Source organism: Hypomesus nipponensis, chromosome 22, assembly GCF_054491055.1.
Source record: "Hypomesus nipponensis isolate SF chromosome 22, ASM5449105v1, whole genome shotgun sequence".
Lineage (NCBI taxonomy): Eukaryota > Metazoa > Chordata > Actinopteri > Osmeriformes > Osmeridae > Hypomesus > Hypomesus nipponensis.
This window is the reverse complement of record NC_140382.1, coordinates 11,350,413-11,375,886: the sequence shown is the minus strand read 5'-3', so window position 1 is coordinate 11,375,886 and position 25,474 is coordinate 11,350,413. Positions and strand designations below refer to the sequence as shown.

Sequence of the window (25,474 nt, the reverse complement as noted above, 5' to 3'; positions counted from 1 at the left end):
TTCCTGCTTTCGGGAAAGCTCTGTTGATGCAGATTGAAAAGCCTACCTGGGCTTTACAGAGGATTTGAGCCCTAATTAGATACAGGGATGGTTGGAGGATTGGCCTAGAGCCTGTGAAGAATATTAATTGTGTCTTAAGCTGGGAGAACTGACAGGTGCAAGGGCTTTGGCATTCCGGGCCAAATAAAGGTTTGTTCAATTTAACAATGGTGCCTTTAACAATGGTACAATGGTGGTTAAATGTTATGAGATTCTACGAGATTCGGGGAATTTCCCCCCCCCAAAAAGAAGATACTAATGACGGGGTATGGTTCTATTTGTGAGGGTCCAGGTATGCAACATGGTAAAAAGTAAAATATATTTCTTATTTTCACTCAATATTGTTTCAATATTTTCATTGATTTTCACATGGTACCATCACACTGGTACTCCCTATGCTCCAAAACAAGATCGACACAGAAACACAAAACAGACCATGGCCAGGCATTAAGGACTGAATGGAAATATATGTTGAAGATGGTAAGCATTAAATGCATACATATTAAATGTATATAGATATAGATATAGATAGATAGGTCCTGTATATGAAACAGATGATACATATGTTAGTTTGGGACCTAGCCAAAACGTGATGGATGTTAGCTTGTTCTCGACCGCACCTGAGACAGGTTGAGTCTAAACTTGAGTAGAGTTTGGCCAACTTACTGGCAGATAGGCCTAGAAAGGAACTGTGGCACCTTTTTTAAATTGCAGCAACCGTGTCTAATGCATAATGATGACCAGTGTACCAATGTAATTGTAGCCTGCCAGTTTATACCGTATCTGATATTGTAATCCCCAATTCTCCCTACCACTGCCATCATCACTTTACCTTGCTCAACTCTCCTTCCAACTCCACCCCCCAACCAACGAGTGTGGAAATCTGTTTAGAACTTTGTGATTGCGTGATGGGGAGACAACAACCCACTGAATATTTTCCTATAATACAGGCCAGACCACTGCCAACTGGATCCATGTTCAAACATGAACCTATCCAGTTACTTTGTTTGAGAGAATTGTGTCTTGACATAACCGTGTACCCGTTTACATCAACAACAAAAAAACATGATTTGGTAATCTTAGTCTTCAACTGTTCAAAGGAAATTGTCCCCATCCTTAAAAAGATCCTTAACACACCCTATATTTGGGTATATTATTTTTTATTCCAAACACAAATTGATCAGCCTTATAACTTGGATGGCCAGCCTCTCTCTGTCCTGGCAACACCTCATTCTCTTCCTTCCCTGTTGAGACGAAAATAGCTGCATAGCAGACGTCTGCGTTGTGTGCCTGGTGGTGCAGGCAGGACTTGTGTCCAAACATATTTATCTGCATCTCTCTGCAGTGTCATCATCTGGAGGTGTGCCCTCTGAAGCAGTGCACGGCTGTATGGGAGCTTTCATAACCATACGCTGCTGCATACTTTCGAAGACCATAACTGGTTTGTAAAATATCTTGATCCATTTTAGCCAACAGAAACCCCGAATCCCGCCCACATTCCCCTCTGCAGGTACAGGCGTTTTGAAAAATGACGGGGACACTCTGCCCTTCACCTCTCACTCAAACTCAAAAGTTCCCTGGAGTCCATTTTCCAATTAATGGACATTTGATGCATTATCCTGCGTTTCTGGGTGGCAGGGCCCTCTCTAAGCCCCTAAGCCCCCCAACCCACCACCATTTCTCTTAAAGAGCAGTTGTCTAGTCTGTCAAAGCTTATATTTATTAATTTATCTGCCACTTCTATATGGAGTCTCCACTGACTCCACTGTTGGATTGATGACGAGATATCTCTAAGCCCCTTAAATGACCTTTTTCTCTGTCTCTTTCTCGTCCTCTCCTTCTCTCTGCCTCTCACTCACCAATATCCTCTCCCTCTCTCTGCCCCTCTCACTCACCAACATCTTCTCTTTCTCTGCCCATCTCTCTCCTTCTCCTCTTCATCTCTCTCTGATATAATGGTGAGACAGATGCTTTTTTGATTGTAACACTTCAGGAAATGTTGTTGTCGACTCAAACATCTGCTGTCTAATAAGCTGTGCATGAAAGTTTTGATATTGTGAATGTGTTGAAGTGTCATCGTGCCATATATGTGACGGACAGGCTGTAGGTCTTGTGGCAGGTGATGCCTACTAGAGAGAATTGTTTCAATATTGTCAGTGTAGGATGTTGCCATAATACTGTTTAATACTATATCATGTTAACCAAGTCGCAGTGAGCAAAGAGCACATTGTTTGATCACGTGTGAGCCCCTTTAGGAGTCACCAGGATGGTAAGCTTGCCCAAAAGGGGTCTGTAAGTGTATGTCTTCCCAGAATTACCCATCACCCTGGGGTCCTTAAGCCAGTTGAGTGAAATGTGATCTTTAAACACAAAGCCAGATTCCCTTCTGGAATGAAGTATTGGCACTTATAGGCTCCTCCCCCTTAATTACCACCTCTGCAGTTAATCACACAGGCAGAGGGGGGCCTAATTGGTGAGGCTGCCCTGTCTATTGCCTGTAAACCACCCGAACAGTTATTATTAACACAAATCAATGCAGAGACACGTCCATCCCTCTTCATTCCCCTCTTCTAATTGTCAATAGAAAGTCATAAAATGTAACCTAACCCAGAGATGCCGGTGCCAAAAAAGTGTCACCTGTTTTCCCTGTCAGGGGGAGTTGAGGAGATTCACTTTAGCTGATAAAAAAATGTGTGGGTATATTAGGGTTGCCAACTTTCTCAACCCCCAATGAGGGACACTTTCTTCCAGGTGCGCACACGCACATGCACGCGCACCAACAGCTGACCAACAATAACGGAAATCCCAAGCTTTCATTAGCCATAAATCTATTAATTTCAGTGTAATTTTGGCAAACCACGAATAGCTACTCGCTTGGATGTATTGTTCATAGTAATAGTCAAGACAATTATTACAAGTTTCTCCTTTTGACACACAATAACGCTCACCAGTGGCCAGTTCACACACACTGTCGCCAACAAGCAAAATATATATATGTGCGTGTGTGTGTTATTTCACTTGCATGTTAGTTCCTTGCTAATGTGTTGAGAGGACCCAGTGTAACTATGGCGTGATGTGCTCAAAGATCTACAACATTGCTCATTAATTAGGCCTATTAAAACACTTTGAAATGAAACATGTCATGGAAATATTTACCCTTCAAAAGCAACCACTGTCCGTTTAACACCAATGATGCACATTTTTGTGTCAGTGCTGTAGTGTGAAATTGTGGTCGAGCATGATTACCATCAAATTAGCCCACGTAAAATCTAGGATCTGAAATGTGTTCAGTCTTACATTGTTAGGATTCATCACCCCCATCTCTCTCCTTCTCCTCCCTCCTTTTTTTATTTCTCTTGTTTCATTAATTTTTCTGTTTTGCACTTTGTCTCCTTCTTTCTTAACTCTGTCACCGTGCTGCTGTGTAACAGTTCCAAATGAGTTTAGAGAGAGAGAGAGAGAGATATAGAGAGACACCCAGTGGCACCGCGGGCTATGCCCCTCTTCTTCCTGCTTCCTCCCACCACGCAGCTTGCATCATACATCATGGATGGGGATCGTCTTCTGCGCCGTGTGCCCGCTAAAATCTGCTTGTTTATTCATTAGGTGAGGTGGTAACCCTGGGCGACTGATAGCATACTCAGCCCCCTCCACCCCACCCTGCTCCCAGTATCAAAAGCCTTCTATGAACTGGGACGAGATGGGACATGACGTGCCTGCGTTTGATGGATCTGCGTGAAGCCTGTCTAAGGCACTCCCTGTGACTCCAGCCCTCCTTTGGGAGTGTCAAAAGATACTTGATATGGGTAAACTGAATCATTAGGTCAAAGCCTTGTTTCCAGAACACTCTCTCTCTCTCTCTCTCTCTCTCTCTCTCTCTCTCTCTCTCTCTCTCTCTCTCTCTCTCTCTCTCTCTCTCTCTCTCTCTCTCTCTCTCTCTCTCTCTCTCTCTCTCTCTCTCTCTCTCTCTCTCTCTCTCTCTCTCTCTCTCTCTCTCTCTCTCTCTCTCTCTCTCTCTCTCTCTCTCTCTCTCTCTCTCTCTCTCTCTCTCTCTCTCTCTCTCTCTCTCTCTCTCTCTCTCTCTCTCTCTCTCTCTCTCTCTCTCTCTCTCTCTCTCTCTCTCTCTCTCTCTCTCTCTCTCTCTCTCTCTCTCTCTCGAAGGAATCTTATTTGGAGTTGGGAGTCAGAAGCAGACCAACACTGTTTCTCACCTCCTCATGCAACAACTGCCACCTGCTCCTCTCTTTTTATTTTTTCTTTGTAAGCAGCTGCGCAGTTCATCATCATCTTAATGCGGCGGACTGGAGCACTCCACTGACGTGGTAGATCAGGTTAAACGATGACACAAACTGGCCAGCCTGCAATTCATCATGCCACGCTTGGGGCTAGCGTTAGGCTAGCGCTAACAAACCTTGTTGAGTCCTGTATTGGAGCTGAGGAGGGAGGAAGGAAGGAAAGTGAAGTAGTGAGTGAGCCCCAACAGTATCTTCCACACCAGCATGCCTTCAATCCCAAGCATGAAATGATGCCTGTAACATTCCAAATAATTTCCATTTCAATGAGCTTGACTTTTTATTCACGTGTGTTCATTAACCACTGTACAGTAGCTATGTTGGTCTACTGTTTATGGAACAACCTGCATGGGTAGAGTAGGAGTTGTGGTGAAGGCTTTTCACAAACCATAAGCGTCACCACAAGTTTTGTCTTAATATATTTAGCGTTTCTTTGACCAGGTAGGTCAGGGAAGAACACATTTTAGACAGAGCATGTCAGCCCTCAGTAATTTAGGCTATTTTGATATCTAGCTGCAATCAGACTGTCATGTATGATTATAAGCGGCAAAAGCACTCTCTCGCTGCCCTTTTTTTCCAACCAGATACTTGCTCCAGGCAATGAGAGACCATAACTAGGTACTCTCACAAGATTGGAATTAGTGTCTGTAGAGGATCAATGTAATGCGCTTGTTTTCCTATTTTAATAGTAAATTAGTGTTTACACAAGAATTCATTTGAATATGTTCGATCCCTCAACTCTAATAACAAACTCATTAATTTAGCTATATTGGGGAATTAGCCTGATTGCATAGGGGTATCATGTTGCCTCAGGTGAAAGTAGTGGTTTTCATTTTGTCATCTTGTAGTTATACATCTGTTCTGTGTTTTCTTCATCCAATGTTTTGACAAAGGTCTGAAATGAGTCAATAATGAAAAAAGAATGTGTCAACTTTTCAGAAGCAATTTTCCGGTATTGATCAGACAGTACGGTAGCCAACTGGTAAAACACACACACACACACACACACATACTCACTCAGACGTGTACTGTACACACACACACACACACACAGCCAGCCTCTGGGGAATAGGCAACAGAATTACACACAGTTGCTATTGCTAACAACATTTACAATTTTAATGCTATTGCCTTAAGCAACTCCCTGCCTCAATGTCAGTGTCTTTCACTCTCTTTCTCTCTGTCCCTACCCACCCCTCCCCTGTCAAAATGTTCAGTATGCTACCATATCAGATGGTTCGACAGAGTATCTTAGCTAAGCCTGCAGATTCCCTACTGTTCTCGCCAATCTGTCATCTTCTGTGCGGGTAACGCAGCCAGACAGGCAGCATGCTCATCCCCCTCAGGTGCCTCCTAACAGGACGACAGAGAGAAGATTAATCCACGAGCTAACGCTAAACGCCATCAATCCTGGCCACGCATGTTTAGGCAATGACAATTTAACCAAGACTCTAATGTGTTCAAGCTGTTTAGGATAATTACGCGCTCGGCAGTTGTTTAAGATATTTGTCTTGTGCAAAAGAACAACAAGTGTGGTTTGAGAGAAAAAGAAGGCCATTGCTCTTGTCTTTGAGCTGTCTCACACTTTGTTTTGACACCAAAAAAAAAACAAAGTAGCCTATCAGAACAGTGCTTTGTATCTGAGATGTACTATACGTATAAAGTATGTCCTACAAGCATTATAAAAGCATTATCTTTCCTCTGCAGTGTGTGTTTAAAGAATGTTCCCTGAACCTAGAGACTTTGAACACACTTCCCTGTGTTGCTCTGGATTCTGAAGCACTGACGTGATGCACCCCCTACAGAATGTGGGTGAGAGCAATTAGCCCCGATACTGCTGACAGCTGACAGGACTGACAACGCTGTGTATATGCGTGCGTGTGTGTGTGTGCGTGCGTCTGAGTGCTTTAGCAACACTGCCTCTGTTCGCACTGCATGCTGGGAGTCCTCACCTGTACTCGGATGCTAAAGCAGACGTTATTGAAGTGGTGATGAAACTGAATAATGATGAGAACATGACATAGACAAGAGGGTTAAGAGAGGGAGAGAGAGAGAGAAAAGGGGAGCGTTGAAGAGTGCTCAGAGCCCTGTGAGAGTTACCCAAACACGAGACCCATCCCTCCAGGTACACCGCCTCCCGCCACCGTCCCTCTGACGCTGGTTGTCAAGTGATCTTCGATGTTTCTAGTTTGATTAAGGCCATGTATTATTCATTAGGGACGAAAGCAGGGCAACACAAAAGCGTAGTCTCTCAGAAAGACCACTTCAGCAGTCTTGTATTCTCAGGGGTTGGAAGGCAGTGAGGGAGAGAAGGGGGGGTCAAGCCTCTGTCGGGCCCCAGGCAGGTTGGCTCCGTGTTTCTGTGGAGAGAACCCCTCCAGAAGGCAGTGGGACGAGCCGCCCCCAAGTGCGGGAGAAGTGTGCCTCAAACTGATTGTCATTAGCATACTGAAGGGGATTCCACTACTTTTTTTATATAAAATGTCCGTGTTGTTGACTCGCTGTGGCGAAAATACTAAGTGACTGTCAACAGCAGGCTGATGAGGGAGAGATGCAGTGATCAAAACAAAGCATCACGGTGGCATGAATGGTGTTGATGCTCTCACTGTTTGTATGTGACTTCAGTGAACGCTGTGACATCAACAGTGCACTGGCTACTGTTTCCTAGCTGTGCTATGGTTATCCTATCTACAACTCAAACACGCATGTTTCTGTCAGTCATCTGTCTAACCAAACACACTGCTTTGTGGGCACAAGCGAGTCTGTGCACTTCATGCTGTTCTGTGCCAGGTGGCAGTCAGGAGTCGAGGGTGTATTTTCCCTTCCAGAAAACAACCACCATTTTCCCCATTACTCAGGGAACAGAGATATAAAAGAAATATAAGACTATTAGTGTACAGAAGCGCTATCAAGAAGCGCGTATGGAAATCAGATTTGAAATGGAAAACAGCTCGTTTGAATGGGTTGCTAGGAGCATTGAGAGATGAGGGCCAACAATAACTAACCCTAGAGATTTCGGGAAAGCATATCTTCAGAGCCCCGTGCCAGATGTGCACTGTGTTGGATATTGTGCTGTGTAATAGGTTGCCATGGGTGTTTGTGTGGGCCATTTTAGTGTCTTCTTCTTTTTTCTTTTTTGTCTTCTTTCTCTTTTCCTCTCTTTCCTTCTCTCTGAAAACACATCAAAGTGAAATGGAGGCAACACCAGGCCCTCTGCATCACGGCCGATAAGAAGGAACTTCCATTAAGTCGCTTTACCACAGGGATAAGAATTTTCTCTCCTTATTTTTCTTTTGCCTTAAACGGGTTTCGGGAGGCTTTTGCTGCTCAACCAACCCTTTTGTGCTGGGTTGGGAGGGCGAGTAGGAGAGGGTAGGGGGGTGTGGGGATAGGGGTGTGGGCCACTTATTCATGACGCTGTTTACCGATTCGGTGACATCTCTTTTGAAGCCCCTTTCTTTCCGCCACACATTTTCTTCATCCCCTACCCTGTGCCTAGGCGGTGGAGCAAATGGGAAACATTTCAAGACTGTTTTACAAAGTCAAAACACATCAAACCAGTGTTCCTTTTTCCTGTTCTCAACCATTTACCTAGAAGCCATTATAATTTATTTGTTTTGCCAGCACAAAGACGAGGCCAGTAGCTGGTTTTGACTGTCTGAAAAGTTCAGTGATACCATATGCTGCATTTGACACCTCAACCATGGGGGTGTTGTTACGAGTCGGGAGCTGTGTAGGGCCAGGTGCTGGTTGTTTCTGGAGAGGGGGGTTCTGCTCCAGGTTCTCCGCGCTCCATGTAGAACAGGCACAGTGTCAGCAGGTACAGGTGTTGTATAGTATCTGCCCTGCTTTCTCCCTCACCTGGTGGACTCACCAGGACTTGGAAATCCACTCATAACCATGCAGCTCACACTGTGCTGCCTCACACGCACATAGGCCCTGCACAAACACACACACACTCTCAAATATGCAGACTGTTATTAATTTTCCACTTGGCTTGAACATAAAGACGCAATGCCGGCATGCAACAAATGGAATTTTACAGCTGATCATTTGCTGCTGCCTTGAAATGTTGGTAGGTGTGTGTGCGTGCGTGTGTTGCCTCGCTCCCATACAAAATCCCGTTGGATGAAATGTTTGGGTCAAGTGTGAGCTTGTAGCCCCCCAGCTAAGAGACAATTAAAAGGGACAATTGGAAAGAAAAGCCAACAGCATTTTTTTGTCTTAACTATGGTCATATCAATTCACCCCCTTCACACAAACACAGACACATACTGGATCCTACACAACACATTTTGGTAGGCTGCCATTCCATAAAGCCAACTTAATTAAAGCCACTATTGACATTTCAGTTACCAAAGTTTGGGCAACATTATCTTAATGAGTTTCACTTTGAGCCTGTGGCTCTTCTGCCCTCTTTCACAGCAAAGCTTGTCCCTTGCACCCTTCCACAGTTCTCTCTCTCTCTCTAAGCGTTTGTCTTTTGTCGGCGGGCCCCTATTGTTCTGATATGAGAGTGTTTTCGAAAAAGCCTCTATTGTGCCACTGAAGCGTGACGCGGAAATACTACACAGTTTGACTAGGCTTTTGAATAGGGAGGGTGTGTCGTCTTTCACAGTGATAAAATTAGGATCAAGATGGATTACAATGATCTTGTATTGTTGATGAGTCTTCTGTGAGTTTTTGCTCATTTGGGTATTGTATTGGGGGTATTGTGTTGGTGCACTTTTACATGTTTTACAGCAAGATCATGGGTGTGTTGAAAAAAAATCTGATCAATGTAAAGATTTTATATTCATGATGTTGATTTTATTACTTTTTATTGTATGCCTCTCTTAACTTTCTCTTTCAACTTCCGGTTGCCATAGACCTATTGTATTGCCCCTTGATACTCAACCACCTACTTTAATTATCCAAAGCACTCACAGAAAGAAGACGGGGAGATGGTTTTTATCTCCAAATTCCAATCTTGTTTAAGGGTGTCTCACTGTGGGTGATCTAAGGTTGGCAGGTAAGCCTGGCCTAACCGTAGCCTTCAGCCAGCAGCATGGTGCCATGCTAGAGAGAGAATGCCTCGGGCCTGGATCAGAGAGTGACTGCTGTTCCCAACTGCCTCCTAAAACGATAGCTCCCGTGTGAATCCCATGGATCAGAGAAGACGCCATACAACTCATTTGCGTCTTGCAACGAGGCCTTGCGTCTGAGCCAGCTAACAGAAGCCTGTATAGGCAATAGACTGGACTGTCCCTGCTCGATGTTTCTGCATTAGAGCAATGCTTCATGGACCCTTTGATGAATTGCTGCATGCACCAAAGCTTCTGTCATCTGCTGCGGTGATGATATATCACCCGTGACACGCGACTTGTACACTTAAAGAATGATAATGTCCTTCTTTTCTGAAAGGATCTCTATTCTTCCCAAATGGCCGTAATACGGGAAGATGATGACATTGAGGCATTAACCAGGTTCCTCCGAGGTTATTTCAACCTACAAGCTGGGAAAAGGGAGGACAATTGGATTAATGGACAGTATTTTTCCACAACACTACAACAGAGCAAAGACCCGCACAGCATTTTCACCCATCCAAGTCCTTTAAATTAAGATTCTTTAAATGAGAAACTTGGTCCTTCCTGCCTGTGTGCCTGTTTTGTCATTAACAACCAGGCCCCCTTTCCTATAGTAACTGGAGAGGCATATTCACATGTCATTGCAGGGAGCCGTTCGCCACCCAGTTGTGTGCACTGCAGCTGTTTTATCTACTAGCCCTGGTCGCAGACACAAAGGCCCACACTAAGATGATATGTCCATGTCTCAGCGCCTGAGGCTCGCGCACACACACACACACACACACACACACACACAGCTATCTGATTAGCCTGCATATAGTTCAGTTTCCAACAAAGACATGAAACCAATTACAGGAAGATTTGAAAGTGTCTTGTCCAGTTGGATATCTCTGTAGCTGCCAGAACTACTTTACCGAATGCTGCAAAACCTGCAGATCAAATCAAAGAACTTTATTTCAATAGAATCTTTTTACAAGCAGGAAGTCAGAGCAGCGCTGCACTTAGACTGCCTCATTGTGCACACATCTCTACCATTCATAATCAACCTTGAACAAATGTGTTTGTGTCTGCATGATCTAAACCCCTCAAGCAAGCAGAAGTTTGACTGATATCCTTGGACTGCACTCTGTCTTGTGGTAGATAACAACATTATTGAGCTAGACCTCATCAGGTGAATAAGGCTCTTAATTTTCAATTGAATATATTTCCAATGATTGAATCAATTGTGCGTGTTTATTGTATCCGAATAGTTGTCCTAAAAAGCAACCCTCGACCTGCAATGGACCCGCGAGAGAACTACGGGAGACACGGGGTTGAGAGGTATCTGACTTGCAGAAACGATATGGGCAGGTGCAATGGAGCTGACACTCTCATTTTTCCCTTGCCTAGCGGTGTCAGGACAAGTATAGGGAAGGGGGAGGACTGTGGGAAGGGAAGCAGGGGCGTGAGGGAGAAGGACACACGTGATTTGACAGCAGGTGTGACAAGTTGGAGACCAAAGTGCGTCTGCCTGTCGGGGGCTGACTGATTCGGAACCGGAGAAAGGGGCTGTGCGGACAAGCGGGTGAAAGTGTTCTTGTGTAAAAATGTGAAATGCATATATGGAGTCAAGGTCAATTACCATTTTTCAGTATAAAAAATTGAGAACTGGAATAGAGGGGGAGGAAGAGGAGGGGTGGAGAACGGAGTGGAGAGAGGGATAGAAGAGGGAAGATTCAAGGAGAAAGGACAGAGATGGTGAGTGAGTGAGTGTGTGTGTGTGTCAACTTTATTTATCCAAATCAGTGTGCAGCAGGGGTCAGAAACACGTACACAGAACAGTACCGCCAAATGCTAACAACATTACACAGCACAGGACACACAACGGAGACACACCTTCCCCCAAACCCAATGACAGGGTCCAATTGGGACAGTAGCCTACAACTGGAATCCATCATAATGGCCATTGATAGAAAAGGTAAAAATACAAAAAAGAAATTGTTGAAAAGAAAAAACTGGAATTCCAATCCTGATGTCAGCCAAGTGAATTCAGGTTCCTAATAGCCACAAGAATGAAGGAATCTCTGGCAAAACCAGTTCTTAACCTAGGTAGCCTAAAGTGGCGCCCTAAAGGGAGCAAATTAAACTCGCTGAAAAGTGGGTGATAAGGGCAGTTTAAAATGTGTTTAACCTTACCCATCACCCGTTTATCATATATGTCTTGCAGTTGGACTAGCTGTACCCCAATAAATGACACCTTAGAGAAGAGAAATGCCATTCAGACCATCCAAATGATGTGCCAATCTACATCTACGTGTCTCACTTCTCACAGTAAACTATGTATGTACTGAGGACCATCTTGAACCACAGTAAATAAGTAGAGTGTGTGTGCGAGCGTGTGTGCGTAATTTACTATATTGTGCAGAAATGCATTTTGGGCTGGTGATTTTATTAACAGGTAAAATTTCAGTTTAATTCCTATGACTCTGTAGACATGACTGGTACTGCAATTTTTTTTTTTGCCATTATATTGGTTTAAATCTTTTTTGCTAAAAATGAACAGCCTCCCTCTTCAGTCCCAAAGTGCATTACGCATTCACACATTCGCTTTTTAATCCTTTCACAAAGTCAAACATAACCACATCTCTCTCACCGACAATGGAAGGGGAAGAGGACGAAGTAAGGAGGGAAATAATCAACAAGGCGGGAATGGTGGGATCAGGCTAAGGTTCCCAAGACTTTGATGCAGGGGTGTTAGATGACACATGGATTTTAGGTTGTTCAAAGTACTCACAGAGTTTATCTGTAAAAACGGTATAAAAATATAAATAATCTGCCCTTTTTTATATTCTATCTCTACTAGGTACAGGGGATATTATAGGGGACCAGTGCAGATAATACCCTTGCCATGAGCAATACTTTGGAAACGTTTGCACAAGGCTTAGGTCAAGAAATTCCTCCCCAACAGATACTTTTCTGAACACTTTTAAAGGACTTCACGGTCGAGGACAGTCTCACAAGCATACACAAAAAACCTGTATAAATACAACTTAACAAATAACATGATGCACACGTTTCCCTCTCTTAACCCTCCTTTTATCTTTAAATTTACTGACATCTTTTGTCTTTGGGGTCAGTTTGACCGCAGCATTTTAAACGTGCTGAAAACTATTACAATTTTAATCATGATCCTATTGTATACAAGTTTGTCAGGTTCTTAGTTTCTTTGTTGAATAGCTAAATAGTCTTTTAAATATACCTCCCCCACCACCCTAATTATCCAAAATACCTATTACGTGAAGAAATATTCAAATCACCCTAAAATCTTACAGATTAGGTGAAAGCTTTTAGGGGGATGGTTATGTTAGGGCCCTAAAGCAGAGGGATATTTTTTGAGGATTAATACATTGCATGTTATTGTGACTTCCAATATTATTCAAGACAAGCAAAAGAAATGTGCGTAAAATGTATCATTTCTCATGAAGCATGTCAATCATTTATTTAGAAATGTAAAACATTGAATGCGGTCAAATTGACCCTGAAGATAACAGGCACTTTCAAATACTCCAGTTCAGTCGGTCAGTGTCACGCTGTGACTGACTGTACTTCTAGCAGTCTCGCATCAACCCGACAAACTGAGAGAAAATGACAAAGAAACTCCTTGCAATCCCAGTCTGAGATTGCAGACCTGATTATTTATCGATTTCTCCCACGGTCTCAGCATTATGTGTATATCTGTAACAATGCAGTGTTCATTTTCTTTTTTTCTTTTTTGGGGGGTTTATGGCAGTCAGTTAAGTCCCCATCGTAGTTGTTTCACACTCCTTTCATTGCAAAAGGTACATTAAATCAATGAGCAGAATCAGACATGCTGGATCACATGGTTCTGGGTGTTTTCATGTTAATGTATTACTATACGCTGCCCGCCCTTGTTTAATAGCCCATGGCCGGCAGATACAGAGAGCACAGACAGAGGACTCAACATGCAAATCAGAGTAATGTTGGCAGCAGGGACGTCTCTCTGTTTATCTCCCTGTTTCTCTCATTTGTCTGCTTCTTTGCTCCTCTTTTATATGCCCACTTTTCACTCCCTTCCCTCTCCCTTTCTCTTTTGGACAGATGTGCGTCACTATGACAACCATTCAGTTCTTGTACCCTTTAGAACAATTTAAATTCAACACTGTTGCTCCTGACAATGCTCCAACTGCATTCCCTACTCTGCCCCCCCCCCCCCCCCCATCTTAAAGCCCCTGCTGATCGGATGGCCTCGGTGGATTGCTCAAGCGGGTCTGGAACATTCTCTGAGGGAGGCGAAGGAAAAAAAGGGGAGTGGAAAGAGGAAGAGAAGCTGTTGAGTAAACATATCATTAATCCCATCTGCTGAAATGTATCTTTATCAAGACCATAATCTGTTCCCCAAATGTTTGCGTGCATACAAAATGTACTGACTCCCGAGTCCTAGCTGCCAGCGATGAAGGCAAGCCATTAACTAGCCCTGCTGGCGACAGGCCCAATCCCACCTTCCGTAATGACAATATTTCTGCACTTACAGTCCTCATATCAGGCTGACTAGGGCAATCAATAAACCAAACTCTTATCTGAAAGCCTTGGCCTCCAAAAAAAGGACATATTTCAGATTGATCGTTTCCCGACTTTCAGTTGGCAGGTTGGTGGCGTTCCCAAGTCACTGAAATGAAACACTAAAACCCTCAGATTTGTCAGGATAGTATTAGTTGAACTCTGTTTACGCTTGTTTACTTGCAACGTATATTGTAGCAAATCCTCTTCCAGCCACATCCGAAGCACAAAAGCAGTGTTTTTTTGTAATTTGACCACCTATTCTGTGAATGAAAGTGAAGGAGATGGAATTACAACCACTTTCCACTTGAGAATTCCATTTCTGACCTCAAAACACTGTACATGCCAAAATGATGTTAGCAATATTAAGGATCTCCGCTTGTCGGCCTTTGGAACTTTTAGGGTTTTGCAAAAGCCATCAACATTGGACCAAAGGAATTTTGTTCACATGCAGATAATCTTAATTTGAATTAAACTAAACTGAGTACCAATACAACAAAAGGAATTGGTGATGGCAAACTTGACCAAGAGTTTTGACCAAGGAATTCCAGAATGTTGAACACTCTTTTCTTCCTGTAGTAGTGAAGCTATGTTTTACGATTTGTATTGTTGACTGCACATAATTAGATTCATTCTGATTACAATACTAGAATCAAAACACAGTTCTCTTTAAATTCGATTACTATTATTATTGAAACCAAACCATCTCCAATATAAAATTAGTTACTTTTGTCCATGTTAATATCAAGGTAGTTTAATTGATATTTTATTCCGAATATTCACCACAACCTGCTCCAGTTGTATGTAGTTTTTCCTTTTAATAATAAGTCCTAACCTTTTAAAGGATACAATATTTAGCAACAATATATTTAACGGAAAGAAGAAAGAGAATTATTTTTATAATACTGAATAATTCACCTGACATTGTAGGAGTATGGATGTGGGTATTCCTTTGTCACCACAGTACACCCCACTCAAGTGTAGCTTTGAGTGTCAGCAATTGATTTGGACACAGTAGGTAAGACACAGCAAATGTAATGTCTCAGCGGTACAACTCTTAAGACAACACAGCTGGTGTCCTTACCTCATCTGAATTGGCATTAAGGACATCAAAACTGTAAGGTTTTATGAGAAGAAGAAGAAGAAAACAATGGGGTAAGAGTGTAATTGGAAGCCACAACCTCCCCATCTGCCTTGAAGATTTGTTCAGCTGTTGCGCCCATTGTTTTTAAATGAGTTAGCAATCAGAAGTAGATTCAATCAGTTAAAACAACATTGCCTCGCTCTGCCAGTAGAAGGGAAATATTAAATTATCTGCCTAAGTATTTTGGCACCAAAAGGGCCCTTGGAGAGAGTCAGTTGGCGCACAGACACCGTTGTAGATTAATGCCCAAAAAAGCATCCTAATTGACTAATCGAGCTATTACAAGCAACAAAATTGTTCTTCGAGCCACATAACTCCTGATTTTTGACTGTGTTGATTTCTGAATGTGCCAATAATTGGCATTAGTGGGATTTTCATTTTACCATCTTGCACCCGCAAAGTCCTTTTCAGTCTCATGTTTTCTTTCTTGCCATTTGACATCCGTATTTGCCATTGCAGTGGCGTCTGAGCTAAGGTACTACAGTGTGTTTCTGTGTATCTGTAAGATACATTGAATCAGGTGTAGATAGTTTGCAGTGAATGTGGACTGCAATCTGTAATGTTAAGAGTTAAACCAATTAGTTTCATTTGGTGCCAATTGACATCCAGACCTCCACAGCTGTGAGAAACAAGAGACGATGATCTCAAACTGCTTAGCAAAGACATTTGCGAAGGTCCAGAGATCCCACTACCCTGAGTCAAACACGTCAACATACTGCCCTGCAGTGGAAAGTAAAAGCTATCATGGATTACATGGATTATCGAAACGGGCACTTGGCTCACACTCTCACAATATCACACATCCTCAGCGCTGACTCATCAATCCGAACCCCCTCAACAGAAAAACGAAACAACTCAGTGCAGTCTTCCACTCCAACCAACAAACGAAACAAACAAGACTTGCTGTGCACCGAAGAAAAAAGCATAAACACAGCAGTGTGGCTCACCACATGATGAGGATGGCCAGACTCGAGGTCTAACGTTTCACATCATCAGAGTTTTTTAAAGACGAGGTCAGCAGTGTAAATGAGAAGAGGGTGAGCTGGCACGTTGTGTTTTGGACTACAAGAAGGCTGGTTAAAGATCAGACTTGTTTGTTAAAATGTCAGAATCCTAAAAGAGATCTAATTTTACTGAGATTCAGATTTTAAATTGCCTACATAGAACGAGCCAGTTCTATGTATCTAAGAAATTTGTGCACAAAACTGACTCGAGGATGCATTGTTATTAATGTTGAAAACATTTTACCCATCACAGAAAGAAACACACTGATGTGATTTGACTCTACGCAGTGGAGCTCTAAGTAATCTAGCAAAAGCAAGCCGTTGTTCAATTATGCCAACATATCCCCCATCCCCATTTCAATTCAGTGTTTGCAATGTGCCTGATTGAGTGAGACTTAATGCAAACAGGCCCATTCAGATACTGTATTTGAAGTGGCAAGCCATTACAAACCACATGCATGAAGATAGAATAAAGTCTGTCACGTTCAGTAGCCTAAATACTGTATTCACTCACGGATTCACTCACCGAGAAACGGTACTCCCTGCCACATCAAACTACATCTGACTCAGAAAAGAAGGAAAAAAGGCCCTCCTCACCCTTTCTCTGTCTGTCCCCCCACCCCTCCCATGTTTTCCATGTGGTGTAATCATTTTCTGGGAGGGGAGGTGAATTTATGCAAACAGCATAATGGTTTTCTAAATTTATCTCACACAGAAGGCACATTAATTATTTACCTCTGTGTCTCGGTCGGTGAACATGGCAAGACCTCAGCCGGTATGTTAAGCAAGGTCAGCTTTTCTGACACACACATAATGCACTCACCGCCCCGGTCCTGGGAGATCCTCACTGGTTCACTATGTTAGCCTGTGTCACATCCCAAGCGCCTTAGATCACTTATTGTAAACAGGAAGAAACCCAGACGCACTGACCTTTGACCTTCTCTGCTGACATCACGCCTCCATATGATGTTGAATCATAGTCATCGTAATACAAAAAATAAGCTTACCATGTTTACGATCTTATGAATACATCTTCCCTTGTGCATTATCAAATGTCGGTTATTTTCTCTGTTTACAATGGGTCTCAAAATGTACATGCAGTGCAATGAGGAGGAGTTGTTAAAAGCATAAAATACAGTATCAAACTATTGGAGCTTCCAAATTGCATGCCAGTGTATTACCGTCTGGAAGAGAACACATTACATTTAAAGTAATGCTGGGGGTACCAAAAAGGAAAGAATCAATTGATGTACTTGACGAGAGAGAGAGAGAGAGAGAGAGAGAAGGAGAGGTAGAGAAAGGGAATAATCCATTTTGAAACCGAATATGAATCGTGGATAAGGCTATACTTCCCTGTCATGAACGACTGCAAAGACTAGCAGATAGCTATGAAGTTGAAACGCGAGTGCATATGTGGAGTAGGTTGGTGTCTAAGACTGCCCATACCCCCAGCTCCTTATTAGCTTTCCTCCTCACACTGAGCTGAGTGTGTCTGGGTTTAGCAGAGCCCAGGCCTGGTCTGACCCCCTGGGGCTCTGGGAGGGGGTGTTTGTGCTGCTCAGTGGGAGACAACTCTCAAGATCCTCTCACCTCTTTGCAGCAGGCCACAGTGGACCAGTGGCTGTCTGGGCAACGATGGGAGCTGTGTGCGAACTGCAGAAGGCTCTCTCTCCCTCCGTCTACCTCCCTCTTTCAAGCACTCCAGACTCTCGTTCTTGCCCCCCTCTCCGTCGTTTCTTTCTCGCTCTTCTGCTCTTACTGTCTCTCTTTCACACAAGTCACACACGCAGACACTGTGCTGTGCTCTCACACAAATGCTGGGCTGTACACTCACACAGACACTGTGCTGTGCTGTAGAGTCACACAGACGATGTGCTGTGCTGTAGACTCACACAGACACTGTGCTGTGCTGTAGAATCACACAGACACTGTGCTGTGCTGTAGACTCACACAGTACACCGTATGTGATAAATAATTTCAGAAGTAATCATTCTACAGGGCCTAAAGTAATATGGGCCACAGTCAGAGTGATGGACCACATCAAAGTTGTTTTTATTTCACTCCTGGTTTCTTGGAGGTAGCCATTTAAATATTATTTAGCATGCTGGCTAATTATGCCTTCAGACCACACTTTTATTCATTGATAAAACATCATGAATTCCAAAACAACTGTAACTGTAATTAATAGCATTTTCATTGCTAAAGAGCCTGGGTAAAGATGGTTAAATCTCATTATCTTGGGCTAAAGAACAAGATGAATATTCATCAGTGCAGTCGATAATAACCACATTCATAGGTAGGCTATTTCTACTGCTTTTAATTCACTTTACCTCCGCAGTAGCTTATAAATTGAATGAAAACTAGTTAGTAATTGAGCAGGCGTTAAAAGAAATGTCACTATCATATCCTCCAGCCATATCCTGATAGTCACTCCTCACAGTTGGAGCAATTTATCTCCTCCATTGTGTGGACTCTGATCAGGAGATTAATTAAAGGCAGATTAGTTTCAAGACCGAGGATGGAATCATTTTTCAATTCACCAATTAGTTGGTATCTTGTGATGTCATGTTTTACAGAGGACAGAGGCGACTAAATTGGTAATGGTTTATCCATGAGAGCTGGGGTCTATAATTAATTATGTTTATTCATTGGTATGAACACTCAGTGACAAATGCAAAACTTTTTTACTGATTTCAGTGTTTCAAACATTTGTTGTTATAAATGCATCACAGTAATTCTTACATCATGAGAATGGGATTTTGGCAGCATGCCTTAAGATGATTGCCAACTGCCTTCTATTAAACAATGACAATATCAACTGCCGAAGACATTTAGAGGATTACAGAGAATAGACTTTGGTAGCTGGGACAAACTGACTGTGACTTCATTAGATATGCTCAGCAAAAGATGTCTGTGTCTGGTGTGGACCTCTTTATTTTCGTTTTTTTTTAATTGTTTCACTATGTTACAACTAACTGTGTTGGCTGGCAGCAGCCTCTTACATGTACAAGCTCTTTCGCTCCATCTGCCACTGCGTACCAAATTTCTGTTGTGGGATCATCAAAGATAATGTTTCACAGATCACTCAAGCTTCAAGGTTATTATTGTGGACTGGGCCCAATATTATTAGCTATTTTGAAAAATTGCACCCTGTTGGGGAATAACCATGAATAGTGTGATACACTTGGGCCACTTTTCCCCAATTAAATGTAAACTGTTGAATATGAATATGACTTTTTTGGGCAGCATATCAAGTACTATTTGTTTTTGGAACAGAATTGTAAGGACTTGTTTATGATTTGGGGTGTCACAGCACAACCTGTGTTAAATCCAAAGGACTGAAACATTGGTGGAAATAAATGTTCCTGTCAGGTGAACTTGTTGGTGAATACTTTGTATAGTTTGACTTCCATCAGAATCCTTCCAAGTGGTAATTATGATTTCTGTGCTAGCCTTGCTACGACTCCCACTATCTCAATGTTCATCCAGTTCTACAGGATGTCATAAAGTGTCAGAAATGTACTGGACTCCCTTCCAGATAAGTCTTTCCTATGCAATTAACCAAGCTAACCTCGAATACTGGGGTGTGTTTACTAGCATGTTTATTAGCGTCTGAAATTCAATAGTTATAGGGAGGGTTATAGGCAATTGATTAAGTGTCATGACCTGTTTGATATTGGCATCATAAACTAAGCAAGTCCCAGGACAACATTAAACAGGCTTGCATAAATATGGGCCACACATACAATCGAGGAGATTTGACAGCTTTATTAAAACCACAATGTAACAAGGCCGGGACTAGGCCCATGTGAGATTTAAAGGGCGGAGTCTAATAAGCAGTTTTAACTCTGCCGACTTGTCTTCGTCTCTCCCCCACAGAATAGGAATTACTCCATGTTTTATTTTATTGTTTCTAAAAGGCCAGCAAATATGGCAGCATTAATTCAGCCACATATGATTCTTATTACTGCTCTGCGCAAGATGACATTCGTGTCTGAGGTAGGATGTAACTATTTCAGTGGTGGGTGCCTCTTGACAATCAACAGCATCACACATCTTTTGGATTATGCTTTGTAAAACAGTTGATCTAATCACCTTACTTGATGGGCTTTCTACTCTTGTGGTTGAACTTGGGGCTTGACATTACAATTAGGGCTAGGGTTGAAAAAAACAAATCATGGCACACACTGCGTCTGCCTAACAATTGCTTAGCATGGTGTTCCTTTACAGAATCCTACAAGTGTCTGTCTGACAGGCAGGGTGGAGGAATGGGCCCTTTAGATGTTAGATATAGCTTATTACACATAATTGATGCAGGGAAAGGTCTTCTATGCAATACTATACTAACTACTACCAGCTATTTGATTAGTTAGTTCTTTAGTACTTGGCATTTACAATAGGCTCTGGAATTTGAAGCTTTAAATACAGGAATTGTACTGTTGGGGAATGTTTGTTGTCCCTGAATGATAGCAAAAAAATTCAGAGAATTCTGAGAATTATCCTAGCTTGATGCACGTTTTATTTTTCAATGCCTCAAGACTGGAAAATACCTCACATAGCTACCAGCACTCCCAGAAGTCTGAAATATTCTTTTCAACATCCTCCCTTCTGATACCCCTACCTTCCACATCAGTGCTGAACAGACCAGCAGAGAACATGCAAGCGGTCTCCTCTATCTGAATAATGCATGTACCATAACAGAGAATCTGAGACGGGTAGCACGCTAATTCAAAATAGATCTTTCCCCCCCCTCGCCATCTTCCCCAGCACTGATTGTTTGATTTGTCCGTCCACACGTGGAATCGTCTCTTTAGAAGCGGCCATGGTTTGTATGATTCCACCGTGCATTGAAATGTTGCTGAGGGTCTGATCCCTGTTTGTACTCTATCAAATTCGAGGAAAACACAGACATGAAAGGAAGTGTTGGCTAATATGATGACTCTCTTGTCCTGGGGGGATATCATACTGGATCCAGCATTAAGCATTACAAGACCTGACTGGCTGCTGTCCACTTTGGAAATAGAATAGTTGCACTTTTACTTTATATTCACTGCCTTTTTATATTGCCTGGAGCAAAATTTTGAAGGATGAAAAAAAGAATGATAGGAAAAAAAGAATGATAGGAAAAAATAACTCTTGAAAGTATGCTTGGTTTTATGAGATGTCATGCATTATGTATGATAGTTATTTTCTCTAGCTTTTTTGTTTTAAGGATATAAGGCAAACTTCAAAGACAACTTTGGACTCAATCTTTTAATTTATTTTGACATGAAATGAAATTGTCTAATTTAAGTGTAAGTGGTCAATTTTTTAATGACTTATCCCATAACTATTCAGCAGGGACATCATCAGCCTGAGAGCTTGCATTTTCTCTGTTGTCATTTATACACACACATATGTATACTTCCCTTGTCACTTTGTTTTCATATCACCAGAGTATCATACAAGCAGTTCCACAGAGACAATAACATTTTGTTTCATGCTGTTTGCCATTTACTCATTCTGTATGTGTTTATTGACTTATTGATAGTCTTGGGTAGTGACATGCACCTATAAATGTAAATTAAGTCTGTTTTTTTAAGTAGTTCTGTTGTCATTTTAAACCCGTCTCAACAAGTGGATTGGTTTTTAAATTGCTCATGCGGTCACATCAGTTCAGCAAACACCATGACTGTCTGCATCAACATTCTTCTCCTGATAAAAATTGGTGATTAACGTTTATTATTTGGTTTAGCCCCAGGATACCCTGTCAACTATCCCTGTCAGCTTCTCAAAGCATCAGATGAAAATATCAGCGCTCGCAAAAATGGTGAGTTGCCGCCATGACTCTATAGACGGTTTAGAATAACATGAGATGTAGAGATGTGCTCATAGTATATCCCACTGTGTGTGTATGCACACGACTGACATTGGTTTGTTGGTCCGCATGCGATGCACCACCCTGCTGTCTAAATGGTACTCAGAGACCAGGGTACTTTCTCCTTAAAATGGATTTAAATTGTTAAAACTATTAACTCTCTCACTCACACACACTCAATTCCATCAGGCACAATATCCAATCTAATGTCTCCAATTACTAGCCAATTTAGAATCTACAGTACCTCATCTCATTGTATCATCATTGTTGTCTTAGGTTGACTACTAGTCTGTTGTGGTTCTGCAAAGGGAATAGAAGGTTATGCTTAACAAAGTCCATTTGGATGTGTTTGTATTACTGTATACATGCATTCAACATCTGATGGGTGTAGCTCAGTGCTAGAATGTCAAATGCAGATGAAGACAAGCAGGTCAAACCCATCCCAACAGCATCTGCAAAAAGTTCTGTCTGAGTTTAGGAGGCCGAAAAGAATAGGCAATTACTTTGACATGAATATGCAGAGCTTCACCACTGCTATTGAACCTCCTCCAAAAATGGTTGTTCAATGGTCTGTACTTTACTATTATATACTTTGTGGACTTATTTCCAAGCTGTTTCTTCTGAAGAAATTGAATGTTTGTACAATGATATAGCATAGTTAATTTTGTTTGAGACACTTTATTATTATTATTTATTATATTTTTTAGGGATTTTAGGACTGAGCTGTACTACAAGACTCCTCAGTAATGTTTGAAACAGGATAAATAGGTTGTCAGTACATCCTTTAAGGCCTGATGTTTTCACTGTAGTGGCAGTTAGACAATACTTTTTTCACAGACCTGCAGCAGCATGATGTATCATATAGATTTTGCGCTGGTAAAAAGTGTGCTACAATTTTTCATTCAGATGGAGATAGATTTTAAATACACTTTTTGTTGCAAAATCAATTCCGGGCCCTCTGTGAGCACCAACCATTTGTTTTATATTTATATATTTTTTAACCTCGCATTTGTTGGCCACCTTTACTGTTTGATGAATTACACTGCTGAAAACAATGTATGAGCTGGGGACGACAGTTTGTGCTAGCACGTATTTTCCTGGTGCCCTGAATTAGTCTGACATTTCATGGCCGAGTGCGTGCGTGACATTTAGTTTAAGGAAATATCATGGCCCACCAGGCTCTCCTAGACCGACCAAAAACACAGATGAGGTTGGAATGAAATTATTTTCTCCATGCAAAACTTGGATCCACCGCTCGACCTTTGGAACATTGCCTGTGAAGAGAGAGAGATTGTATCGTCATCATTGGATGGGGTTAAAATGGGAATTATTTTGTTGCGTTTGATTGAGTGTTCCGTTGGTTGCGTACAACCAAATGATCCTTGTTTGTTTTTCACACCGATTGCTTTCCATATATAATTTCTACTGTCTGACTGTCAAAAACAAACACACAGGCATGGGACTGTGGAATGCGTTACTAATTTATTTATTTATTTTTCCTGTCATGTGCAGAAATTGGATCTTTGGAAATGATAAGAAGGTCTCCTGATTGCTTTGAGATTCAAGTGGTAGGCTAATTGTCTTCTCAAATAGCTTTCTCACTGGCATTTATTCTTTTTTTTTTTTTGGTTTGTCCTCTCTTCCTCACCAGCGTTTCTCTCCATAGAAACAATTTTATTGACATTCTCATCCCTGCCGCACCTTGCTCTATGAGCTTCAGCCCTCTCCTCGTCATGCCTTACAGTTCAGGGAGGCCATCACACAGAGCGGCATGCTTCAGAGGAGATCAGCGAGTGTCTTCACGTGGCCCTGCATCTCAAACACACAGCTGAACGCAGACAATGAACAGCATGTGCTGAATTCAAACTATGAGTTTTTGATCAATTCTCGCCTGCTACACACCAGATTCACTGAGCTGGTGTTTTGAACAGGTGTTTTTATGTTTCTTTGTTATGCTTGTACTGGTGAAGAGATGCTTTCACCATCCTGTGCTAAAATGATGTATGCTTGAAATGGAGTCATACCAAAAGCTATGGCTCAATAACATGAGGATCAGGCTTATATTTGTATACATGTGTATTATACACATGTACACCCAATATATAATATATTGGTACAATGTTTGTCTAACAGCACAGTGCAACAAAGGGGATAAGATGATGTATGACACGTCCAGGAAATGACATGGCCACGGTGCAGGGGAGGAAGTTGTGTTGTACTCCTCAAGTTTCTCTCAATATTCTACATTACGCTATTCTACTCTCACAGAATTTACACTTAAAGCCGACAGCCTTTTAAGCCTTTGAGGCGTGTGTACATTATGTGGCTGTGTGTATACAGTTAGTGTGTGTGTGTGTTCTTTACCCACCGCTCCTCCCTTTGCAGGTCGATTATTCACACACTGACTGTCAGAAGACAGCAATTAAGAACAAAAGCAACAAATGGGGGAGCTGCAGCGGGGTGCGGAACAGCAGGGTTGACTTGTCCTTGTCTTTTGCAACCTCGTGCAGTCGTTGGGGGTGGAGCTTGAGGTTACTGGTGGTTGTCTCTTTTGGGCACTGTGTCGAGGATTAAAGAGGGGGATTGGGTGGGGGGGGGGGGGTGAGGTTGTGAAGACTGACACAGAAGTCGGTCCAACATGGCTTTTCTTATTGGCAGCTGTGTTGTTGTAAAATAATTAGTCTGACATATAAGGTGAAAGTAGCAATTAGGAAGTGTGGCCCAGGTCAATACTCCACCAGTCACTACATTAGCAACCTAGCCTCCCTTTGAGGGCTGGCCTATGTCATGTCAGATTACCCTATCAACTTGCGCTTCGTCAAAATGTTAATTCACTGGCATGCGGGGCTGCCCCCCCCCCACACACACACACACACACCCTGCTTCAGTCAGTGATTGTGAACAGTATCAAATCAGTACAGCCAGAATGCTACATGCAAGCAAACAATCCGACTGATTTCAATCAAAACGGAAGGAAGGAAGAGGACTGAATGCAAGCATTTTACTTAGTCAAAGCCAGACTTAATTGCATGGTTATGTTAGTAATACTAGGGGTGAAGGGATAAATAGCTCATTAACAAACGGAGCAGTCACAGAACTGAACTAAACAAACAACGGTAAACACTTCACTCACCGCGTCCCCTAGCTCCCCTTCACATTGAGATGTGCGGTGAGGCTGTGTGGAAATAAACTCTGAAGAATGAGGGACCTATTTACTTTAGATAGGCATTACTTCCCTTAACAAATTCTTTCTTACAAATCATATTAAAATGTTTGACTGCTTTTGACTTTTAGTAGTTTTTCTCTTTCCAAAAACAACCCTATATTTAGCATTCCGGTAACCTCAGAAGACATTTGCATTTGCCAGGCACTCTACATATGTATTATTCATTAGATGGTTTGTCTTGGTTTGTTTATGTGTATATTCATTCAGGTGAGACCATGTCACTAATTGAAAAATGTATTGGCATTTTGGGACAACTCAAAATGTTTTTTGTCAATTTCTTTATATGAAG

The 25,474-nt window shown here is 42.1% G+C and overlaps 1 long non-coding RNA gene across 1 annotated transcript in view; it reads left to right on the top strand.

Annotated features, from left to right (window-relative positions):
* LOC146236472 (uncharacterized) overlaps nucleotides 1-25,474 on the top strand; it is a 109,832-nt gene that overhangs the window by 31,401 nt on the left and 52,957 nt on the right. Inside the window, exon 3 of the long non-coding RNA XR_014740884.1 lies at nucleotides 21,837-21,911. This is a non-coding gene — a long non-coding RNA (uncharacterized LOC146236472). The remainder of the gene's footprint in view (nucleotides 1-21,836; nucleotides 21,912-25,474) is intronic.